Here is a 21,950-nt window from a genome sequence, read left to right as displayed (position 1 = left end):
CGTGCAAATTCCAATGCGTCAGCAATCAAATTAATATGGTTGATTCTTGGGGTAGGGGAAAAAGTTAATCCTTTTGTTAAAATTGAAATTTCATTAATATTAAGTGTATAATTTGACAAATTCTCAACTTTTACAGAAGGGTTTGTTGGTGGTAATAGATTATCTCTCTGTTCTAAAACTGTAACTTGCTGTAATATTTTATTATTAGATGGTTCTTGATGTGGTGAAATGAGGTTTGAATTGACAATTTCTTCTGAAGGTTGAGATTTAGAGGAATGCATGAAATTATTGTATCCTGTCAAGTCATTTCCTGTATATTGTATACACAATTTTGATAACTTTTTAAGTAACCTCTTAGATTTTTTATCCATAAACTTTTCAGTTTGTATCATTATTTTATTTATATTCATGATTATATTTGGAAAGAGCGAAGTCATATCCTCAAACAATATTTTCAGTTCCCTTCCATGTTGCTGTGACAATAGCTGGTAGGATATGGCAACCAATATTGAAAGGTCAAAACTAGTTTTTTTACCTAAAGCAATTACATCGTCGGGAAGGGAAGGTGGGAGCCCGGACAATGGAAACTTAGGTCGAAGCCCTTTAGGAGTAAATCTGAGGGACAAACAAGATGAAAAGAATACTGCAGTTGAGATTACCAATTTTTCTACAATGATACTTAAAATTTTTCAAACTCGGTTTTCTTGATAAGATGCTTCTAGATGAATTTATATTGATATTGGAATATAAATAATTATTCTCTGTGAAAAGGTGTGAAAGTTAACTAAACAAAAGAAAGAATTATAAGAAAGGCGAAGTAAGTAACTAACCAAACAAAATTATAGTTACCAATTGGTTATAGTTTCTTGCGATATATCTCACAGCTCTGAAAATGTCAACGGACTCTTATAGGTATAAAAGAAAACAAAACACGTTTCTTCAACTCGAAATGCTTAATATTTCGTTACTTTTCAGTAACATTATCAAAAGCATGTATACAATAAAATATTAACAAATATAAGAATTAAAGTTTTAAAAACATTGGAAACAACAAAAACATATGGTATCAAAGAAGAAAATTAAACATGTAACCTTTCCTAAACACAGAGATGGATAAAATGTTTGAATAATAAATTTAAATTAGCTGTGTCTCAAATTTAATCCAACTGGTGATTTTGATTGAAGAGCCATTATATTAATATTTTAAAATATTATATTCATATAAAATAATTTTATCAGCCTATGCCCCAAAAGGTTACTTTATTCCCTCCCATCAAAGTGAATGCTACAATTAATTATTATTTAATGATAAAAGCCTTAAAACATAGCTGACATTAAAGAATATCTCGTAAAATGTAAAAGACAGATTTATATCAGGGTTATTTCTGGCCCAATATCACTGAAAACAATATTGTAAAAAATTATGTGAAGCAAAGTTAAATAATTTAAAATGTTTGCTCATTTTATTTACAATCACAATATATATATATATATATATATATAGCTTTAAATTCACTTCCGTAAATTTACATGAGTATTATAAAATAACGAGTATCCATCCATATAATATTGCTCTCAATATAAATAAATAAAACACAGTGAGAAAGTCAGAATTTTATATATTATTGCGCAATTCTCATTGTAATATATTTATTGGTATTTTTATAAAACATGTTGATGTCAATAGCACAAAACTAATATTCCCTTTGACAATAACAACATCAATTATTCATTGATGGATCTCATACGGACACCAGAGCCATACATTAATAACTACGCTGTGATATGAGCCTGCTGGATGTAAATATGTTACCCTGTTTTGTCATCATCCCGCGCCGAACCAATTAATATCTGACTACTCTCTGGATAGGCAGGATGTGCAATGAACTAGGCCTACAATTAATTTCCTATCCCTAAGCGAATGACAAAAAAACAATTTTATTGGTATGAGTATATCTAGTAATATGAGTCAAATGATTAAAGTTTCTGTTATAATACTGTATTTATTATTTGTTTTCCATATATAATCTGTAAATAGTTATAATAATAAACAAATCCTTTTAGACTTGAAATTAGATTCAGAGTACTTACTCCGTTTTGGGATTGTATATTGTTTTGTATAGTGATGTAATCGTTGTATTATAACATGATGTTAAAAATGTAGGAACGAATCGTTATTGGCGCCTTAAAAATCGTAAATAGAAACAAAGTAAAAAGAACTGATCCTTGATGAAGATTGGATATCTAGGTTACAAAAAACCTTTGAAACATTGTCAGTCATGTTAGACAGCCATAAAACTAATAATATGAATCATATATAATTGAAATATTGTTTAAATACGACATTGGAAGTCCTTGGTTCGTACATTACAAAACTTGGGTACCGTAAATTTGAAACCTATTCTCTAGTTCTGCAACCCATTTACGACTATTCTTAAGAACAAACTACTTAAAAATAATACATTAAGAATAAGTAACTCATTATTTTAATCTATGATGGTTTAAACTGTAAATATATCTCTTTATGAGAGCCATTATTGAAACTGAAATGACTCAATACTAAAATGAATAAAAGAGCGAAGAACATGAGGCGTGTTGATTCTTGAAAAAGTGAAACATTATTTTCAGAGAGCCTTGAAGCGAAAAAGTCTCTACAACTCTATGTGTTATCAACAGAATTAATGGTCGCTGATTTCTAGCTGTAAAAAAGTTTATGAATATTTAAAATGAATTTTAGCTTAAGGATATTCTGAAATATGGGCTTTATAAACCCGTAAGCTCTGAAAATATTCCTCATTTTATTATTAGTAAAATAAAGAAAGATCACTAAAAATATTCAATAAGCATTATTAAATATGTGAACATTATTACTACATCAAAATTCATGTTTTATGTTAAACACACCTACACACATTAATTTAAGTTAGTGATACTTATATAAATGGATAAAATAATGGTTTTAATAGTTGTAAGACGTATAAAGTTACATGTAATTTTAACCTAGTGCAGAACTCACAAGTTTGGTATGATTTATGACTTTATAAAGCTGTACGCGAGCACAGCAAATCCGTCGATTGATGTCAGTAATTTGTTTCAATTACTCACCACCAGGTGTCACGTTTGTCACTTCCGCTCGCATTACGTGGCAAGACTGTTGCTCTTTTAAGTTATATTGAAATCACTTTGATAAATACTTTCTTTCATAAGTAGTCTTATTTCTTAATATAAATCATTTTCATAAATGTAACATTCACAAAATAATGCTGCCAACAAGAGCTACAAATCAATACCTAGAACATAACGTGTTACAATTATACTTATCTATTCACAAGTTTATTTTACGTACTATTTTATATAATCTCAAAATAATATAAATGCAATTTTGTTACAGATCATTGCATACTGCATAGACACAGAGAGTCCTTTCCAAGGGCCTCGGATGAAAACAAACACCTCAATAATTGTGGTTGAAATAAATCAAAAGGTAAGAATACTATTTAATTTCCATTGTGTACCTCATTATATTATATTACGAAATCAACTCAAATATTAATAGTCATGTTAAATCAATTTAAAATAAATATCTAGGTACAAAAAAAATATGAAGATATTACCCTCGCTGCGGCTTTATACTGACCCTAACTAATCTTAACCGTGCAGTACGTATTGAAGCGTTTGCTGCAGTAACATGTTAAATTAAGTCTTTGCGAGAAATGTATGATTGACACGTAATAGAGAATTAAAACTTAGTACACACATTTTTTGGGTCCTCAGTTAAAAGTACTCGTACACACCGTCTCTCTGTTATCAGTGCATTTTAAGTTAGAAGGTTCTGAATTTGTTTGTCTAATTACATTCCCACAACAATAAACCACACATTGAGTTCCCAAGTTTATTTAGTCTGGGAACTAGAGCACATTGTCTAAATTATAACACTATAAATCTGTTACTTGTGCAACGATTGTATTTACTTGGAACAAACATTTTCCACTTTGAGAAACCCGTCATTGTTTTCTAAAAGTTTTGGATTTTGCAAATATTCCTCTATTCCATGAACTACTTTAGCTAATAATAGGATAACGGTTTCAGTGCACATAAGAAAATCTCGAAAATGAATATAACTATAATACGCGAGACATTACAATACATCATGTGCTGTTTAGACACTGAATGAACTAATGGCTAACAAAGTAATTCTGTAAGTTATAGTGTTTCCATTTTTAGTTTTATATATTACATGTACTACACTTAAAATGTGTACATACATGTACTGCACTTAAAATATGTACATATCTTTCAATCAAAGTTAATGGACTTTAAAATGTTACTGAGTAGCTAAAAATCTCTGAGGATCAAAGACAAGACAGCTGCATTTCAGTGTAAAATATCTTATACACGTAATAAAAATTATCTAAGGTAATGCATAACGTTATACAATCGTTAAAACTCTCGGGAATGTATTTGTGCGATGGGACGGTTATTTAAAAGGTAGTGTGTATACATAAAATTTATTTCAATAGTACAAACATATTTGTTTTGGGGATAAGTAGGCCTATCAAGTATGAATGTATATATTTTTTGTGCCACCAATAAAGCAGTAATTGAATAATTGATGAATTAATATATATTAAATAATTCCCTATGATGACTTTAATATGTACATAATCAAGGAATCATGTAATATAACACTGAGAGTCTACATTATTAATAATCCTGTAATTTTGGTCATTAAAGTTATTGATGTAATTACAAATGCCTTGATTAAAGAGGGCGGGGTTAGAGCCCTCTCTACTACGCAACCTCATAGCATATACAGAAAATTATCATTAATCGAATACGGAAAAATTTAGCTTTTTACATATCATAATTTAGAATAAAATTTCAATTTTTGAAGTTTCAAGTTACTTAATTTATAAATGTAACCGATTAACATAATTATACAATTCAAAGTAGTCGACTTTAAAGCAGATTCCTTAAAATATAATAGCACAATTAGTATTATATTGACGAATGTGGTACTTGTAAGCAAATATTTATAATATCAATAAACATTGAATCACAAAATGTACCGGAACTCGAACCCAGATCTTTCACTTGCCAAGTGAGTCACGTCGGAGTGAGTACTTTATGTGATTATGAGAAATAGTGAAAGTTAAGTCATTTTTAACATTTATAAATACAAGTCCTTCAACAGGTAATTGGTCTTCCGATGATATGTTATTTTGCTTATTTAACAAAATTTGACAGAAACAGCAAAATAAAAAAATATTCTACCGTTAAAAGTAAGCACTCTGTGGTGTAGTGGTAGCTTAGTTACACGGCAGGTTAGAGATCCAGGTTAGATTACCGACGGAACAAGTACTTTTCATAGTTTAATATAATTGAAATAAAAACGGGCTATTGGAATTTATACAAACAATGAATGTATTTATATATATATATATATATATATATATATAATATATATATATATATATATATATATGTATTATATATGTATATATATTACTTTGGATATAAAAATTGGCTATGGATTATAATAAAGACAAAGTATTTTTAAGCCTCAAATATTACAACCTAAATGAGATAAATTGTCCTTTTTAAATTTCTTTAATAAATTATTAATTAATCCGTTGAGTAATGTTTCATATGACAGCGAACAAATGAGAAAACAGATATTGTATAAAAATACAATATCTTACTTGGTTATACAATCCAATCTAGCCGGCATGGCACAATCCGGCAGTGTTTCTTGTTAGCTCTTCATTCATCAGAAGACCCACTTCCGACCGAGATTGCGATCTTCTTCAATATTTCTTTCTTCATGCTCTTCTTTACGTGAACGTATATTCCATCCAATGAGAAATGAACTGTTTTATATTCCTGAGACAACAGTTTTGTTCTGAACTATTCTTTATTATAACTGTGGACCGAGTCACATTTGTAGTGACCCAACGGAGGCAATATCTCACACATACGTAGGTTAGATTTATACTGTAGCAAATTTTATTAATCAACTTTTGTATTTTGCAACATTTATTACTACGTCTTTTCTAAGTATCATTTAGTAAAAGTTTACTCATTAAAACTACAATATAATGGAATTTACGAGAGAAATTTTGAGTTTCCACTACAACTCATTTTTTAACTTTATCTGCCTAGTATACTGAGGCAATGTATGGATGTCCACACCGGGGCTAACACATTTCAAAAGCTAATTGTGTATGTTTCCACGCTGTTGGAACCGGGAGAGTTTCCAGAATTTTAGTTGATTTTATTTTTATCGTGTTTAACGTTATGCATTAGGGTTACTTTTGTTACTTGAGACAGATCTTAGATCTGATGCTTGAAACTTAATATTGTTATTTTGTGATAGATAACTATAGAAAAAAGTGTCTTCATAACAATTTTCGTCTTATCAGGTTTCAAAATTCATAAATCTCTAAATATTGATGTATGTTTATATAAATGTTATGAATATATTACTATACCAACTTGAGAATTATTGTAATATGATATATGCAAAGAAACATCTAAACCATTAGTACATATTTGCTGTTTTGCATTTCAAGGTAACAAACACGTATGATATAACTTTTCCTCCGAATAAACGTGAGGCATACCATTATTTTTTTACTTTCTTTTACAAGTTTTTAAGTTGATAATTTTACAACTCCTTATTTTAATTTTCCTCGTGGTAGTAATTAAGGAACATTTGTATATCATTCTATTTTACAGGAAATCTAAGCTACAAAATACTACTCTTTAAAATATTGAAAAAGAGTTAAACAAACCCCGTTCTTAAACAAGGAAAACCAGGAAATATTATCTTATAAATATCTCATTTAAGTTCTTAATACAATTTGATAAATACGTTTACCAAATTACGACATCCATTGAAATATTTAAACAATCACAACTCCGTTATTTATGTTCCTAAATAAATTTGTTCTGGAATATTAATACTATTCATTAAATATTTGTAACGAAACAATTGTGTGCTGTCCAGACAGCTTATCCACATAAGAAAATGTTTGGGATATAAATTAATTGAAAATCCTGTTAGAAACATCTAATATATAAAAATGAAACTGTTCGTGTGTAACAGCATCACTCACAAACGGCTGGACGGATTCGCCTAATTTTTTTTTTAATTTGTTCGTCTTGATTTGTAGAAGGTTATAGGATACTTTTTATCCCTTTCCCGATTCAGGATTCCGCCCCACTGGTTACAGAAATACCCGTAAGAAATGCATTGCAGCAAACATATGTTATTAAGTGAAAGAGTCTTTTCAAATTTTTAATCAGCTGTTCTTTGTAAACATATATTACACTTATAGTTTTAAAGCATAGAGTAAGCTTAAGAGAAACGACAAATTTTGTTTAAACTGTTTCTGCAATCACTGTTAAACATAGACTTTACTATCCAGATAATACAATTCAAATTTGACGTAAAAATTCACCTTTAACTGCAATATTTATTTAATATAAACCATGCTCATGCTTGATCAGAAGAGCAATGCAGATATCATAATTACTATCTTACGTTGGCTACAAATATAAAGAATGTTATAAAATCAACCTTAGTTGTTTTTTTTTTGACAGAAGTATGGTTCTCAAAACTCCGTGTGTACATATTCTCTCGATCGAGACAACAAAGCAAGCTCAATCGTGGCATCGGAGATATAACTAATTTAATCTAAAATTTATTATAGTAAAAAAAAAAATTTACTAAGTAATATAAGGACTTCGGTTCTTAAGATTTGCGTGCGAAGCCGTGGGTAACTTATTGAAATGCGCAGCGAAGCGCGCCGGGTCCGCTAGTTTAATATATTTCTGCTGTCATAAAAACGTGGTAAACACTTTTATGTCTCTTACAATTCATAACTCATGTTAGAAATGTAAATATTCATAATATAAAGTAAATCATAATATTTTATGATTTACTGTTTTTATTGTTCAAGAATTGTGTTCCTTTTATTATTTTATTATTAAAAAAAATAAATGCTAAATAATTTCATATCTCTCATGCTCAATAAAGGTATTGACTACAGTTAGTATGCATGCTAACGTATAACTAAGGGAATCGTGTATTCGAGCAGAAGGGTTATCGTGTTAACACAACACTACACACACCTAAAATGGACTGAACCCTCCCATTTAGATATACTTTTCTACATAATTTTGAATACAACGTTCTTCTTTTAAGATAAAATTTCTGAAATTCTTCCTCCAACTTTTTTTACGTAGTGAAGAATAAGGGGTTTGTGTTCTTTAGTTATATCTTATTATCCAATCTACTATATTTTATATAAGTTTAATTCCTACAGCTTGTAGTAAGTTTCTTGGAAACACGAATTCATAGTTTCCAGTAGTTGCGTATTTTTCCATACTTGGATTTTATCTTCTAAACATTTTTGTAATTTAAAAAAATCATACAATTAATTTAAAGCCCCCTACAGTAAAATAATAAATATTCATTTCCTCTACAATATCTTTAAAATCAATGTTTCTGACTTGAGTTTGAGAAAAACTTAAATGATGCAGTTAATTTAAAAAAGTGATTTTAAAACATTTCCACAATTATCCATTCAACAATTTCAGCAGCGTGAAAGACAAAGTGAATAATTTAAAAAAATATGGAACTATCTTTATTGATACTAAAAACAATATGTGCAGCAGCGTTCCGTCATATTAAATATAACGTATGTTTTTCAAAAATATACTGCCACTATGAAAAATAATGTTTCTTATAAAATGAGAAAGTATATTTCCAGAATGAAACTGAATATCGAACGAATCAAAAACCTAACACTGGATATGGTAATTTAGAAAAAGTTTTATTTTTCAAAAATATGATATATTTTAAAAGTACGATTGTATTGTAAACTAAGTACTGATCATACGACAACGTATCAGGAAGGTTACTCCGCCATTTATACCAGAATTGCTTACCGAACAAGAGCAATTTCTAGTAAATATAGCAGAATATTCGTATAGAAAAACTTTTGAGGAGATATCACCACAAGATGCTCCAACAACAAACCGTTGAAACAGTATACTTCTTTGCGTTATAAATCTGGAACATAACCTATTGTGAGAGTTCAGTACGAAACAGAGATCTTACTTTCAACAGTCCCTTAGATTGTAATATCTAACATTTAAAATATGGCCTACTTCCAAAATCACATTGAGGCATTCGAAAAGGTAGTTTATTGGTTAAGCATTTACATGGTAAACATCTTCGAGTTTAGATACAGAGAAGAAATTTAGAATATTTTTTGAAAATAAATCATGGAAGGCGATAGTGCATCCATATGTTTAAATAGGTTTTTTTAAATAAAAATAATTAAGCTACTATTGGTAATAAAACATGAATACTGACCAAATACTATATTTGATTTATTATTTATTACACCAATATATCATAGCATTTAAGCATCACTTTACATACAACAATTTTAATTAGTAATTTAATATTTAAATATCAACACCCTGTTTTGTGGATTTAATAGAAATACTTATGCTCAAATTGACGGGATGTGGTGTTTACAAAGCTAATGAAAATATTTTATGAAACACATTGTTTATAACATACGATTGTTAACATTGTAACTTGGTCTCACCATGATGTCTGGGCCCAATTATTTTCAACCTGCACACATCAAATTTTCCTTCATGTGTGCAAAACAGTGGAGTACACCTATATGCAGACGACTCACAATTGCACTTGTCATATGCGCCTGGCAACATTGAAGAGGCGTTTCTGAGGATTAACTCTGATCTAGAGAGAATCAGCCAGTGGTCGCATGATAATGGCCTCAAACTCAATGTTAGCAAGTGCACTGTGTTTCATCTTGCCCTACACAACCTTGTAGAGGCCCTAAGCGACAGGTGTCTAAGAGTCACGATCGGTGGCGGGAGTTTGGCTGTTTGTGACAGCGTGAAGACTCTCGGCGTAGTGCTGGATAGGGACCTTACGTTCTCCAACCATGTCACTTATACCATCCAGCGTGCCATTGGCAGGTTAAGGGGTCTCTACAGGTTTAGGGATCTGCTGCTGGAGTCTGCAAGGCTGCAATTAATGCAGGCTTTCGTGTTCTCTGTATTTTACTATTGTTATTCTGCTTATGGCAACAGTATCTCGAAGGGAGACCAGGAGTGAATCCAGAAGCTTAAAAAATTCCGCAATTCGTTTTGTTTTCAAATTGAAACGCTTTGGTCATGTTTCCCCTTATAGAGATGCTATTGGCCTATTTCCGATGGAAGCTGTGTGCAGGATACCTGTATTTTAATTCACAAGGTTCTGTCTGGCGGAGAGCAACAGTACTTAAGCGGGAGGCTCTCATTCCGGGAGGAGGTTTCAAAATACAGAACCCGTCATGTCACACACTTGCTACACTTTCCAAAAGTGAACCTGGAATTGTGTAGGAGGAGCTTCTCTTACTTCAGCCCAAAATTGTACAAGGACCTCCCCGAAAACCTCAAACGAGTAAAACTATATTCGTTTAGAATAACAGTAAAGGATTTTTATAAAAATAGTCATGTAGTTTAAGTTAGTTCGTTATTTAGTTACTGTTAAGTTTAATGTGTACTTGTTAAATATTGTTTGTTGCAACTATTTTAAATATTTATAAGAATTGACCTAAGTTATTCAGAAAAACAGTCTTGTACTGAGAATCATTGGAAATAAAAGGCATTTTTATTTATTATTTATTTATTAATTTATGGCAACTTAATAAGACATGGAGAAAAAAAGCAAATCTTTAAATTGTTGGCATGGATTTATTATTTAAGAATATTTAAATGTGTACGATAGTAGATTACAATCAACATCTGTGAACATGTCTAGCGAGCAAGGATTGAAGAGTAGAAAGAAGCCCAAGATTGAGTTTGCTGGCCTACAATCCAGACAATTTTCCAACAGGGGACAAGAACGTTTGTCGGAGGACTAAAGGTATTGACAGGTTAAATTGAAGTCCTCTAAATTACTTTGGCGAGTACAACAATGTCTTCTAAGAGAAGGTCTGGTGGTGGGTGGGGTGGCGGGCGACAATTGACATTTGATGTCACTACTTCCGTTATCTCCTCACCTGAGATCTGATAAATTGATCTGCAATTACTTACTGAGCATCAGCGAAGTTCCCTCTCTTTTTACGTTACAAGTTATTGTCTTTTTACGTTTCCAAATGATACAAACTAACCGATTAAAATTTGAACTTGAAATTTGTAACTAATAACCTATTCCAGTTAAAGGATACAAATTGATTTTTCTATTCTAGTTATAGGAAAATTACATACTTGAGACACAAATGCTACTGATGTGTATTTTATTAATGCAGTATAAACAAAAACTAATACTCCTATCTATTTTAAAAGTATATAGCTAACATGCACGGAACCTAATACTAGTTATGCTTGAAATTCTTAAGTATCGAGAGCAATACGTATTTTAGTGTATAGGCCTACACTTGTAATATAAATTTATATAACTTTGTATAGTACCTAATAAAAAAATTCCATTAATGAAACAAGTTCAACTGAACCTTGAACCTGAAGTTGTAGAACAGAAAAAATATGTAAATATAAGTCCTTAAACATTTAATGTGGAAGCTTCTTTTTAAACCCTCTTAATGATTCATTAAATAATTAAAGAAGCTTCAAATAAAAATGATATTTCTAAGAAATAGCACATAGGTACTGTTAATTTATCATAAAAAGGAGTAGACTGTTCTCTTTAAAGATAAAAACTAATCTTATATCTTTTTATAGCTTTAAACGTTTTTCAACACTTAAGACTCATTTAAAATGCATACTCGTGTAAAGTTAATAATTTTTTTTACTTATCAGTTTACGTTTTTTTTCATTATCATTGAAAATGATCGTAGAGAACCTCTTTATTCCTTCACGTGTCTCACATTATATCTACGTAGATCAGTAGTATTATTTGGAATTTCTTTATTTACATCTATGTTAAATATTTAATAATATGCAAATCGTGAGTTTCTAGAGTTATGTTTATGTATTTTATGGTTAAAGGCGCAAAAGGCTTTTTAGGTCTATGTGAAAAGGCAACAGTCTCTGTCTCTTGAGAATCAAACTAATATTTTTAAGGAATGTTAACAAGTATATGTTTGTTCAGTGATTCAGTAATTTAACTGTGCATTATTTTATTCTACTATTTTCAATTATTTTCATTAGAAATTTATTGAAAGATGTTAGAGATGTAAACTCGTTTCACATTTTCAAAAGGGTTTATTGAGGATTATTCAAAAGGACATATTCAATCAGGTCTAAAAATCCTGATTGCTTGTGTTTACCAGAAATAGGAAGTGAGTTTACTGGTGGGACAAATCCATACGTGTGGTCTTCACCGCAAATAGCGGTGTTATTCGATGGTTGCTTCGTAGAACAATAACTAATGTCAATTAATTAAACTTACTATAACATTGTCTTTATACAAACTAATTGATAATAATATTCTACCCTACACAACAGTGTAAGACGCTAAGTGCAAGATCTTCATGTTATAAATATTTAATAGTATTATCACACACCTAGCGTTATGAATAAAATAATATCCCTCAGATTATTTTCATTACTCAATAAAAACTTGTGATTACTAATCAATCTAGGGATATGTTGTGACACTTTTTCTATAACAGGATTTACTCAGGTCGCATGTAAATTTGGAATTTACACTCATTTGTTTCGTTTGTACAGACAGACAGACAACCATAAGACATCTTTACATCCTATCGGCAGACGGAAGAGAAATTGTACCAATCTGAGTTGGCATTATTGATGGCATAAAAATGCAATGTACCAATTAATTAACTTTTCGTAACCTGTACTGTACATTGTCTAAACATAAGCATTGTGAATTATTTCAAGTCTATGGTCAGTTAATTTTGGGTATATCACGTAAAAGAGCTTTTAAAACGTAACAAAATATGCAGCTACTTGAGGGTTAGGTTTGGGTAATGTTCATAAATCGGTAGTTTTCTAATATTTTTGTCACATTCAAACAGAAAACATATAATAGAATGCCAATAATTTTGTAATTGGGAGCTTATTAAATAGTAAGTACGTTAAGCTTTGAAATTTATGTTTATTTCTTCAATTTTTTACTAGAATAGTTTTCTGTTACTCCACTTAGACATAACTTTTAGATGTATCCTACTGGAGTATTCAACGTTTTACACAATTTTTCCAAAATTGAAGGAAGTAGTAAATTGTAACTATTTTGGTCTTATAATTTTAAAATTTGCTCTTTATCTTTTGCACCGCATGGCAGTGATTTGTTCCAAGTTCAAAAGAAGAATGTGGATTACAGTTTTCTTACAATAATTTTAAATAAATTGGCTTTATTTAAGAAGAAAAATTTAGAAACATTCTTTTAATCCCTTGCAATTACAATAAGTAAATAATCAATTTTCTCAAATGTGGTTTTTAAAACTATTACCAAATTGACATAGATTAACTTAATTGGTAGCGACATGTCTCTGAACTCAAGTCACCAGTCACGTAAGACTAAGTTATCTTATTTGTCAAAACGTTATTTCCAGAGACAAGAGCCAATTTTAGTTGAACAGATTATGTCTTGAATGATGATCTTATGTTCATGCTCTGATACACCGAGCAAAGTTGGATCAAACTTTACTACACGCAAAACTTTCACTGTATAAGCAGGAAGTAATTAGGATTTTACCAAGTTTCAGAATATTGCGCTATCGTGTTGTCAATTTAAAGTTTCCCAAACTGCAGTTCTTAATAATTTTGCAGCGTGATTTAAAGTAAAGTAGACACGTATGAAATTTCCTATTACTTAAGAAATAGCTGTTGTCATTGAAAGTGTTGTGTAATGCAATCAAGCAATTAATATTTCACAAACTGTTTCACTTCATAAATCAAGCAAATTATCTAATATGCCATAATTGTTTAAAACTGCTTTACTCAATAATTTTTTTTAAAATTTTTGAAAGTGTTTTACGACTCAGTGTTTATTATTGCCTTCACGTTTTTGTAAATCTCTACGTAATTTTGTGCAAATGTACAAAACTAAGCCATTTTCAGTATGATGTCAAAGTGTCAAAATGTCAACTTTGAATTTATATCCAAATAAAAACTGAAAGAATTTACTGCACAATAAAGTTATAGAATATACGTACTGGGTTATTTACTTTTTACTAAATAAATTAAAACTAAATATCAAATATCAACTGCGATGTTACCTTATTACTTTGAAATTAAAATAAAATTCATAGTAATAATAAATAAAATTTTCAATGTGATTCGGTTAATGTAACCGACCAGTGTTTAATTTAACGTTTGGTGGCAATGTTTATTAGCCTACTTTGCATCAGTATTTACGAAGTTTCCAATCTAGATCTCTAAAGCATTAGGTTGATAATCCAAAAGAACTAATAACATTATACTACAATGAATTTTATTTAAATATTAATATTATAAATTTAAAAAAAATTATTTGTAACAAACTTTTGATATCATAAAAGTTTACTTGAAAATATGTACCTTACAGACTATGTGGAATATTTTTAATACCTATGGAATTACCAAAGTAAGATGATAGGTATTTTTTCTTAGTAACACTGATTTTACCTAAACATTGATTTACCTAAAACGCAGTATTCTGCTTTTTTAGATTACTATGTTTTTCAAAATTAAATATAATGAGGTTCTATAAAAACAGCTCTTTGTTTTATAAATTTAATAATCGAAATAAATATAATTTTATTTTTAATTTATTATGTTGTCCTTTTGCAATAGTAGAGTTTGAATTTGTGCTTCAAATACATTGTTATATATTCCTTGAGATCTCTAGTCTTACAAATTTCATTCACAAAATACAAGAATAATAAAGTTTTTAAATTACATAAATTCAACGAAGATTTTTCGCTCAAACTTTGTGGGAAAGGTTTTTACATATAACTAGCAGTTGCCCGTGGCTTTGCACGCAATTTCCTGTTGGAAAAAACCTAACTACTATACTCACATATTCTTTGTCTATCAAATTCTAAACATTCCTGAGATAATTATTAGTCGTTCCTTCGTGAGCCTCTTGGGCGCATTATGAAGGTATGTACCATAGTTCCTGCCTCTATCTTTCGCGGTTTTTGCTAGGGGTTGATCAGAAGTTATTCAGAACAATTTATATGGATAAACATCGATAAACTAATTTATTTTTAAATTTAATGAAATGAAATTAAGTAAGGAATCAAATTCGGTCTGTTAAAATGAATTTTCTGTCTAAGATATTTCCAGTATTATTGAGGATTGTGCCTTCAAGAAAATGTATCAACGAAAACCAATTTCGATCATAAAGCGTCTTCTTTCTGTTCTTTTTATTTACCTTCGATCCAACCAAATTCGATTACCTTATGTGCAAAAATTCACGGATTTGTACGATGGGGTTGTTTTCATAATAGCTTGTAGGCCAATAGTATTTTCATTGCATTAGATAGTTTATTGATCATTGGTGCAGTATAAATTTAAAACTAGGCAATGACGTATTCAATGCAACCTGCATTACATTACTGATCAAGCACTTTACAATAACAATTTCTCAATTTAAAATGTAGACAAATGTTTTTACCTCTTTGATGAACTTCAGCTGAAAGTATTAACAGCTGTTAAGTATCAGTTCGCTTTGTATTACGTGTCGTAGCGCAGTCTGTCGGAAACAATATATAACATTCCAACATCAAAAATAATTTATAATTAAAAAATTGATGAAATAAACATTTTAAATTGGACCAAATTGTGAATCCGAACCATTCTCGAATCCCCTACAACACACAGAAAACTTTTAATCAACATCGGTCCAGTCGTTTAGGAGCAGTTCAGTCACATACACAAGAACACAAGAAATATATATATATATATATATATATATATATATATATATATATATATATATATATATATATAAAGATTTTCTACACTATTGAAGTAGTTAAACAGGTAAGTATTTTTTAAGTATAGCAATTGGTTTTTTTATTAGAAACATCATATTACATCAATGCTTATTGTGTGTTATGGACCATTTGTGTTCAACATTAAGATGTGTTTTAATTTGTATCAACAAAAAAATTATATATCTCATTTTGCATTTATTTACACGTTTTCTGGAACAATCTTAACTTCACTTTTTAAGCTGTAAATATGTTAGGTAAAGTTTCATTTTTTTATTTAACTTATATCATTTAATTGTTTATATAACGGTAGGAGAAATTAAAATTATGGTGAATGCAACGCAATAAATGAGTGTGCAGCAATATATAAATATGAATATTTGGAAAAAGACATATTTTAGGCTAGAGTGATTAATGAACATAAAGTGACTTGTTATTTTGTACTTTATTTTCCGGTCACATGTTTGCTTATTTAAACTCGTGTAATATTATATAATGAGAGAGGAATAATGTATTGATAACGAGTGAGTCCTATAGTAAATTTTGTTCATCAGTCTTATACCAAATTGTAAGTATTTTACGAAATAAATGCATTAAGTATTTAGAAAAGTATCATTAAAATTGTGCCTATTACCCAATATAATAAATATCTAAACTTACCATACCTTACAAGATGGATTGAAGCTTACAATAAAACAGAGTATACAACTTTAACGATTTGGAATTTATAAAAGAATGTTCAACAATGTTCAGCGTTCTTTGCTTTTAAAATTCAGGAAGTTTATTCATCATTGAAGTCCCTCCTACTGTATTTCTAACTTCAGCGAATTACTCGTTCCTAACTTTCTTCTGAATCTTTTATTATTTGTTCTTCATAAAAAAACTTAACGTTTGATGACGTTTAATTTTCCTGAAAGGTCTTATTTTTACTTTGGGTTAAGTCGCAATGAGTTTAATGAGTTTAAAGAGTTAAATATTGTATTAATCGAAATCTTTGAATGTTAAAAATTAACATGTAAAAAATATATTAATTATCAAAAATAATTATATTCTCTTTTTCGTTTACGGAATTTGGCCTTTAATTTCTTTAAAAATGTCACTAAACATTAATTTTTAAACCATATAAGTATATTTCAATATGACCTTTCAACATAAAAACTGTAATAAGTTACATTGACTGTAACAGAAGAAATACTTAAGGTGTAAATGATACAAGATCATAACCTTTGGATTTTTCTCCAAACTTTTCTGAAACAATTTAAATATTTATCATTAACAATTGGTTTTTGTTTTCAGTGCGTCAGCAAGATGCCAACCCGTGGGGTTGTAAAATTTTCATTTCTTTCTCTGTGTCTATCTGCCCGCACGATATCTCGAAAACGAACTGAACTTTAAACTTGACAGTTTCCATGAAGGTCCACTTTTATATGAAGACACGGAGTTCGATAATGAGGCGTTTCACTACCTTGGCTTTGGCTGAGGATTAGTAAATATCATTATGTTGGTCCTATTATATAAGGTTTTGAATGTGAAGTTCTTTTGCCATAGAGTTAAAAGAAGCATGGTAGAAAGTCAATTTTTAAATATGGTGACAACATTTGAATGCAGCGCCCTATTGCATTCTCTTACATAGCGACACTTTTGTAATTGAAGTCTGCTATCAAGCCTAATTATTTTAAATGCGTGTGAATTCATTGTTTGACAAAATATCCGGAGAGATATGGTATCTGTTGTCTTTCACTTTGACAAATATCATTTATACGTGCACATGAATAATTTATATAATGGTGCATATTTAAATGTGGAATTTGTCTGATCGCCGTTGAAGGTAGTCACTCGGTAGGTTAACAAAACTAAATCTTAAGCTTGCTCCAAATAAACATTCCTCTTAGTGTAGCGTCTGGAATCTGATGCTATCATAAACTAGAGTCATGGAGTCAGGAATTATGTTAGTAGGTATGGATCATAACAATATTCAGCTAGAAGAAGCTCAAAACGAACAATGTGCAGAATTTTGACATAAATACAAATAGACAAGAAAATATAGTGAAGAGATATTCTCATTGCCTTTTTAGGTGCATGTAGCTGTGTTATGTGTATGAAACACAGTATTTATATGAAATTTTACATGTCATGTATTTAACGCATGTATCCTAACAATCCTATCACATAAAACACAATTTAATGTTCACTTGATGTGTTTTATAACGGTTTCACTTAAATTATGAGTGCATCATTGGTCAATATGTTCAGAAAGATTTAATCTGGAGACTTAGAAAAGATCGCTATAGTGAAAAGAACGAGTTCTGATAGTGCATGGTTTACCATGGCATTAGGCAGAGCCGCCCCGACGGCTATTCATCACCAAACTGAAAAAGTAGTTTTTCGTGTGATTTTCTCTCGTTCTATCTGTCAGTAAGGAAGTCAGCTATAGATTTTCCCATTGAAAGCGTGTTACTCAGCACCTGATGCGGCGTGCTGCTCCTACCTTGTCTCGTAAAAATTTAATGATGAAAATATTTCATATCGTAGTAAGCCTGTACTCCCCATTATATTGTGTCCAGGTAATAGGCTCTGGACGATTGACATAATATATTGATACTGCAGTTTTCCATTTGATTATTTTCCAACTTTTGACACTACAGTGTCATCTGTAAAAAGTAACATTCCTAGAAGTGCAAGGATATTTATCGTTTCCAAAAATAACCGGGGACCTAATACAGTGCCTTGAGGCACACCATGTTCTATAGGAATACTATGTGAAATAGCTCTTTGAATCCAAGACATGGTGTGCTGCCTAATTCTCTAATTTAACTGCAAATATACAAACAACATCGACATCAGTTTTTAAATAGTATTAATTGTTAATATAAGAAAACTTGCCAATATACATCCTAAAAAAGGGTTTATTTTTAGGAAGGGCCTTTCTAAACTAAAAGTTTCTTTATCAGCCAACTCCACAAATAAATATTTAAATTTTTTTCTTATAATTAAAATAAAAAATACCATATGGTGCAATTATAATATAACCACAATATTATAATATGACATTTTCAATAGGGCCCTTTTCATCGTTTGTGAGTTTCAATATTTATTAACATTTAATACTATATCGAATGTTTTTCAATTGCTCCAAGAGTCTTCTATCAGTCGCTTAAGTTAAAACTTTGTTTTAACTGCAGGGAGCAGGATACATTCGATTGCCATTTTTAAATCCAGTAAAATCGGTGTAGCCTACTAGCTGAAAGCCTTCCATGATATGAAGTAAAATATGTATGACTGCTGTTATTATTATCCTACCACGTCTAAAACTATGTTGTCCAGTAGAGTATATATTGCTTAAATACTCGTAAACCACGTTGAAAGATAAGGCTTTGTAGAGCAATCGGTTAGCAACTGGTATATAATAATATTGTTGACCAGCAGAGGCAAATTCGAAATGTTATTGGAAAGGCGAAACTTTGAAGCCCTATAAATCAATATATATTTATTGCCGGTAATACATTATTCTTCTAGTTCGGAAAGGCCTTGCTACTATCAATCCAATAATTATTCGAAACACCAAGACGCCCTATACATTCAGCTATGCCCCATCAGTTTAAGGCCTATAAATATGACAAGGTATATACAATCAATCATTATGTTGTTAAGTGCTTTCCTTCCAACTCTACCCTTCCGTTGGATTCTTAGCTTTATTAAATCTTCTTGCAATACACGCCAAAAAGAAACCCCATAAAGTATGCCACACTAGTTGGAGAGAGATTTAAGAGAACTTGGATAGGAGATATGTATATCTAAACATCAAACTAGTATCATAAAAATGTGGTTATTATATTTATTTTAACCAGTGTTGTAGTCACCTCCTAAGGTAAATAAGTGACAGAAAACTGATAGATTAGCCCGATCTTCTTACCATGAGTGCTAACGTCTCTCTATTTGACAGTATTATGTTATTTATAGGTATAAATAATATAATTTAAGACCAAACTCTGGCAGTTTACTATTCCTAAAGAAATGAAAGCGTCAAGTGATATCTGTATTGTAATTAACATTTGGTATGCATTCAACAAAGGGATAACGTAATTATAAATAAACTACTTAGCCAGTATAGTCTTATTAGGATTTTTAATAATATGTCAGGTTTTTATAGTTGTGGATGTCTAAATTTAATATATTCCCAAACTTATTATTTTTCTTCAGTACCTACGTCCTGTAATTTTGTTTTAAAGTAAGTTTAAACAGTATTATCCTAAGGGTTACTATCTAAATTTTATAGTAAAAAGTTAAACTACAATTTCTTTTCTCCCGTATAAAACCCTAGTGAAATTAAGAACTATTTCCTTTGGAAACCAGTAGATGCAAATGTTCATTTTGCATTGCATAAGGAGACCATATATCAACAATATTGATGTGCGGTGTCAGAATACGGAAGCCCAAGTAATGTACTACAAGGATATTCCAATGTATGCTATTTCAAATGATGAATTGTGTTCTTTGTGTTGTTCTCTATGACTATTGACTATTGACTGGAATAACAAGAGAACCTCTACAGTGTCTTTGTTATAACAATTATAGAATTATAACTACAAGGATTATTATTTAAAGTAGTGTACAGGTAAAACTTGACAGTTAAAAATATTTTGCATTCATTAATTATTGGTCTACCTTTATTTTCACATATAATAACTCGAAAAATGTTACACTTATATGTATACTCGAAGTATTATACTAAATCTTCACCGAAGAACTGAAGGCTTTAAATATTACTCCTTGCGTTAGGTAACAAAGATATTTTTTAACTAGAATATTTCTATTTGTGAGTTAAAAGTAAAAATATTAGCGTAAATAATGATTAAAACCTTTCCTAAATTTGTTAAATTGTGTTCATCTACTTGTATTTAATTTTTGAACCGCAGAGTTTTTTTTTAAACCTCAATACTTTGTATGATAAGAGCTGACATTATTTCGAGTACACAAATACCAGTATAGCTTAGATATTCCATCCCAAAATAACTCGAAACCAGTATGGCCATTTAAAACCTCCTGTTCAAAGAAGAGCAATTACACAACGGCGTAGTTTAACGGGTACAACGGTTATCGGAAGATAACCGGTTCAAGCAATGTCGAGAGTGGCAGCTGCTTGGATGGGTGACTGATGAGCGATGCTGTCCTTGCAAACAGCCCGCCTGCCCGGCCATTGGTGGTGTTTCGGAAGTCACCTTTAAGCCGTTGGTCCCCAGGTTAAGTGTTAGAGAGTGCTTCTTAGTCCTAACTTCGCCTGGTAAAATAAGACATCTTTACTATACTTTACTTTACACAATTACCTAGCATTGAGTAAAACTAAATTAAACTTTTAAGACGTAAAGTGTAATACTTGCCCTTACATTCCATTTATTAGCAGATATAACGCTGATGTTTATTGTTTTGTGCTGACTATATATAATAAACACATAACAGGTAATTTCTTTATTGCCATTATCAGAGTGACCGTTGTAGATTTAATAAATTTTATTTGTATTTTAATGTTTTACCTAATAAAAAATAACATACCTAATACTGGAAAATGATGTTATATAATTTTATTTTTAAATTGAACATATATTACGTCAAAATATTTTCCGTTTATCATACTTCCTAAACCTCAATACTTTCAAAATATTTTGTGAGAATCTGGAATTATTAAGAATTTTATGTTTCATATAGTGGAATAATACAACAATTAAATACTAACGCAATTATTTAAAGTGATTTAATTGGACATATATAGTTAAGATGTACAGTAAACATTCCATATGTATTCTTATACACATTATTATTGTGAGGTTTAGTACAAATGTCTTTATTATTGTACAATTTGTATGACAAATCATATTTATAATTATAAGTTATAATGCAAAAATGTGCATATAGAGATAAATATTTAAAGCTTGAATTAAAACTAAATAATTTTTTGCTACTTTACATAACAATCCATATGAATTACTAAATATATTCTGAGATTGGAACGCCTTCAGA

At 30.1% G+C, this 21,950-nt stretch overlaps 1 protein-coding gene across 9 annotated transcripts in view; it reads left to right on the top strand.

Annotated features, from left to right (window-relative positions):
* LOC124366111 (RING finger protein nhl-1) overlaps positions 1-21,950 on the top strand; it is a 356,620-nt gene that overhangs the window by 120,233 nt on the left and 214,437 nt on the right. For all 9 annotated transcript variants that reach the window (XM_046822378.1, XM_046822387.1, XM_046822388.1 and 6 more), the window contains exon 2: positions 3,392-3,484. The gene's annotated coding sequence lies outside the window, so the exon portion shown is untranslated. The remainder of the gene's footprint in view (positions 1-3,391; positions 3,485-21,950) is intronic.

Source organism: Homalodisca vitripennis, chromosome 7 (assembly GCF_021130785.1).
Source record: "Homalodisca vitripennis isolate AUS2020 chromosome 7, UT_GWSS_2.1, whole genome shotgun sequence".
Classification (NCBI taxonomy): domain Eukaryota; kingdom Metazoa; phylum Arthropoda; class Insecta; order Hemiptera; family Cicadellidae; genus Homalodisca; species Homalodisca vitripennis.
The sequence above is the reverse complement of the archived record's forward strand: the minus strand, read 5'-3'. Positions and strand labels throughout refer to the sequence as shown.